The sequence below is a fragment of the Pistacia vera genome, unplaced genomic scaffold (assembly GCF_008641045.1).
Source record: "Pistacia vera cultivar Batoury unplaced genomic scaffold, PisVer_v2 Contig106, whole genome shotgun sequence".
Lineage (NCBI taxonomy): Eukaryota > Viridiplantae > Streptophyta > Magnoliopsida > Sapindales > Anacardiaceae > Pistacia > Pistacia vera.
Genome location: NW_022195093.1, coordinates 201,278 through 205,855, shown reverse-complemented (window position 1 = coordinate 205,855; position 4,578 = coordinate 201,278).

Here is a 4,578-nt window from a genome sequence, read left to right as displayed (position 1 = left end):
ACATTGGAAAAAATAAATCTTGCTAGAGTACAAAACAGTCATATGAAAAGGAGTTTTACGATGACATGTTCCATTATTGATTGATAATGGATAAAGATTAAGTTAAGGGTTTTCACATGCCATGAGCCTATACTTAATCGAGATTAGACGATGGAGCGATTTTACTACATAGATGTACGATGGGAAAGGTTCATTGGAGGTTAATTCATTGTGGCTTAGGGGTTATGGAGCCTGCTAGATGCCTACCATGATCGGTGGAAGTTTCGATCATAAAGAGTTGACAAAACATATCGGATTGCAATATTGGGCCCACAACTAGGTACAGTGAACCTAAGTGGTCACACCTAAAAACCAAGTATGAGAAGAGAGAGTAATACATATCGTAAAGGTTAACGTGTTCAGATTTAAACGTGTGCATCCAAATTTAGTATTGATGAGAAATGATTACTCATGGAAAGCTAGCACTTATCAAGAGTAATAAGGTAATTTGGCATTATTGAATAATCAATAATGGACTAAAATATATTATTGAATTGGATTCAATAATGGGTTAAATATTAAATGAGATTATTTTATTGCCATGATTATAAATTTGTTTAAATCAAGAATTTAATATTAAATTGAAATTAATTCAAGGACCTATGATCAATATGATTTAATATTAAATTAAAATTATTTCAAGGACTTGAAATATATGAATTTGTATTAAGTGTAAATATAGAATTCATATTAATTCAAGGACTTGAGAACAATTTCAAATTATCGCAAAATGGTCTTGTATATAAATATGTGTTTATCCCGAATTTAACCTAATTTTTCAATTGAAAAATATCTCACTCTCAAGCTCAAGATAGGTCTCTCTTCTTCATCTTGGGGTGGATACACTTTAGGATTTTCATCAAATTTATCGAGATCTTGAACTCTTTTTCAAGTTACAAAATTATAAGCTTAAAAGGTCACAAATCCACCCTAATTTTGTAAAATACATGCATATGAACCTTACTCATATTACACAAATTTTACCTTGTTTCCATCATGTTTACCTCTAATAGCATAGGATCTTACATATATAGCGTGGTTGAAGGCGTTTTTCAAATTCTGTAATATACTTTTGTTTACACGTAATTATATGCTTGTTAAATATCTACTTAAGAATAATATTATAATTAAGGTTGATCAGTAACCTTAATTAATATATTCATGTTCACTAATCATTATTCTTTTTATAAGGTAAATTTTATAAAAGAATAGAGATATATAGGAAACTAATAAGGGACATACCCCAAGAGGAGGTCCTAAAAAAAAAGAGACAAACAAATGTGTCCATCTTTTAGACACACAAAACAAAGAATGGATCAACTGCTCAAAAGAGAGTATGCAGATTCCAAACAAAAGAGGGGGATGGGTACAAGCGCCTTAGCTAATCGCTTATTCTTTGATAAGACTTAAATTATACATTGAAAGATAATGACAGAACTTAGATATATATCTATATATATACCTAAATGTAGTTCATTGGGATTATTAAAAAAAAAAAAAAAAAAACATTTTTAGACTTGGTTCATCCAGAATACGCAAGAAACATTTTTGATTTTTGATTTACTTGAAAGATGCGTTAGAACCAATAGTTCATGTTTTAATGAACTTTTCCGATTTAATACTCTATATGGGAGTTATTAATTTTAATTTATCCCTATTAAAAGATTTTAGCCCGTTCACTCGAAGGTGAATAATGAATTAATAATGGATAGTATATATCAATATGGTCATAATCTTAGAAAACATACAAAACCTGATGGAGTAGACGATAGGTTTGATTAGTGTAAAACTCCGGCATCTAATTTAGAATATGGTCAATAAATTAGGAATTTAGAAAAAGATGCTAGGTCAAATACTAAATATGAAAAAGAACGTGAAGCCTTCTCAGAACTTACAAAAAAAAAAAAAACATTCAAGAAAACTTCAATTAAGAGTTATTGGTTAGATTAGAGGGTCTATATCAACACAAATCTATATAAACCCTCTAATCTAATCATGGGAATCTTTTTCAATAATATTTTAACTCTTAATTATATGATAAAGGATTTTCTTGACCATTTCAAAAATTTTATATATAAATTAAGAAAAAGTAGAAACAATTTTAGAACAGCACCAAAACACAAGCTGAAATAAAAGCTCCCAGCAAAAACTAAAGCCAGAGCAAAAACCCAAGCTAAAACAAAAGCTCCTAGCAGGCCTTTCTAAAAAAATCACAACGGCACCAAAACACACCAAAAAACACCTGCTCACAAGAACACCCTCCTGCAGCATAAACACCAACACAGAAACCCATCTGCAACACCCACAAACTACAATAGCAACCACCAAGAAAACTTTTTACATAAGAAAACAAACCGGCTTTAGTGATTGTTTGTAGTAAATAGTTACCTATAATCTACTAAAACACTCCTCAACATAATCAACTCCAATCAAACACAAACAATAAAAATAAAAATAAAAATGAAGTTTTGAAGTTTAAATCAAAACAATATTTAGATTGTTACCATAGCTTTGAAGTTTGAAGATTGAACGGCCGAAAACAACTAGATCATTCAGTGGCCGGCGACGGACGGAGGAGAAGATTGCTGATTGAAAAGAAATCTATAGCCTACTTTTCGAAAAGTAATCAAATGCGCAATTGTTATGCAAGTTCTACTATCGAAAAATGATTCATTTTGACAATTTTGCCACCTTGTTTAATGTCTTGCCTCAAAGCTGTTGATAACTCATACTTTGATTTGGATGTCATGGACGATTTGTTTCATAAAATGTCTGCTTGACAACGCAAAATTGTTGAAGAGAGTTACGATCATTTGTCTTGAGGACTTGGCCAAAGATGCTCAAAGATTTGAAGAAGCAGAAGGAGATCAATTATAGCTTCAAGCAATTCCCATGTCAGCAAGTTGTGTAATTAAGTTTAGTTTCGCGAGTATCCTTAAGCATTAAGGCGACATTTTTCTGATGATTTTACCGGTCTTAAAACTTGGAATTTATATATTAGTTCTTCAAAAGTGTGATTTGCTTTTGTGCAGCCGGCTTAATTTTGGAGTTACATAAAAACCGATTGAAACTCAACTTAGTTATACAAAAAAGGTTTTAATTATTTAATATGCTAGCTGCATAAAGCTGCAGAAAAGGCACAGAAGAGACAAGATTTTTAAGTAAAAAATACATGTGTAATTACAATTTGTTCCACTTAGTCTGCTCCTCTGGATGTGCACTTTGACAAGCTTACCTGATTCCTTGGATCTGAGTGGAAACTGCAAGGATTCGCCCCTCTTAGAGATTTCACCATTTGTGGTGTATGTTCTCATGATATAACATCCTTTCCAGATAGTGAATATTTGCTTCCAGGAACTCTTGTTTCTTGGATTGGAGGACTTGAGAATCTGGGAATCGTATCTGTGGGACTCAAAGATCTCACCTTGCTTGAAAAGTTTGAGATTGCTAATTGCCCTAAGCTAAGGTCCTTTCCCTGGAAGAGCCTCCCTGCTTCACTGGGAAAACTCCGGGCTGTCCTCTTTTGAGCCAACAATGCTCAAAGGGGAGAGGAGCATGTTGGCACATGGTAGCTCACATTCCGTTTATAGAGGTGGATGGTCAATGCATTTCATGAAACAGTTTGAGTATTGAAAATTCTCTTACGCAAGTGCAAGTCCAAAAGTCAATCCTTATTTTCAATAGGTAAATTGTTTTCCATTCACGGATTTTATTCTCATTACTAAATTTAGCTACAACTATTCTTTCTCCTTATAACTGGACTTCGCTGCTACATATCTCAGTATGCTGAGATAGAGGCCTCTTCATAATTTTAGAAGGTCGATATTTTCGGAACTTTAAAAGATTGATATTGCTTTCAAGTGTGTATATATGTTGATGATAATGGAAATCAGTTCAAAGTGTTGTTGACAAAAGACATCAAAATTCAATGTCCTCTAATTCCTCAGCGACTCTAGTGTCAGCTTGTGCCTATGATTGTGTTGCAGATTGATAGGGCCTTATTGGTAAGTGCTACAATATCTCGGGTATTGGAACCTATGGTTATGGACCCAAATCCATTAGTATGGAACATTTTCTCGTCCCAGTGAAATCCCCTAGTATATAAAAGAGTGAAAAAACACCCATGGTTATAGACTCAAATCCATTAGCATGAAAAATTTTCTTTCCACGTGAAATCCTTTAGTATATGAACGAGTGAAAAAGTGTTTTCGTTATTGTGGAATAAGAAGCCTTCATATTTTAATGCATGTATTTAATTTATTATGGGCCATTAAAGTGGGATGAACTTTTTGGGGACTATAAGTGGAAGCAACAAAAATAATATTTCTAATGGAACATCTTTCATAATCCTAGGAGAGATAGTTTGCTAATAGACCAAGGGATAAGAAATTAAACTCATTCATATCTAGATCATAAATGTTTGGAATCCAAATTATGCAAGGAGATTAGAATCTTATTTGTTTAATCACAAACATATTCTACCTTTAAAGAATCTTATTATTATAATGTAACGTATATTTAATTAAAATATGTTAAGAA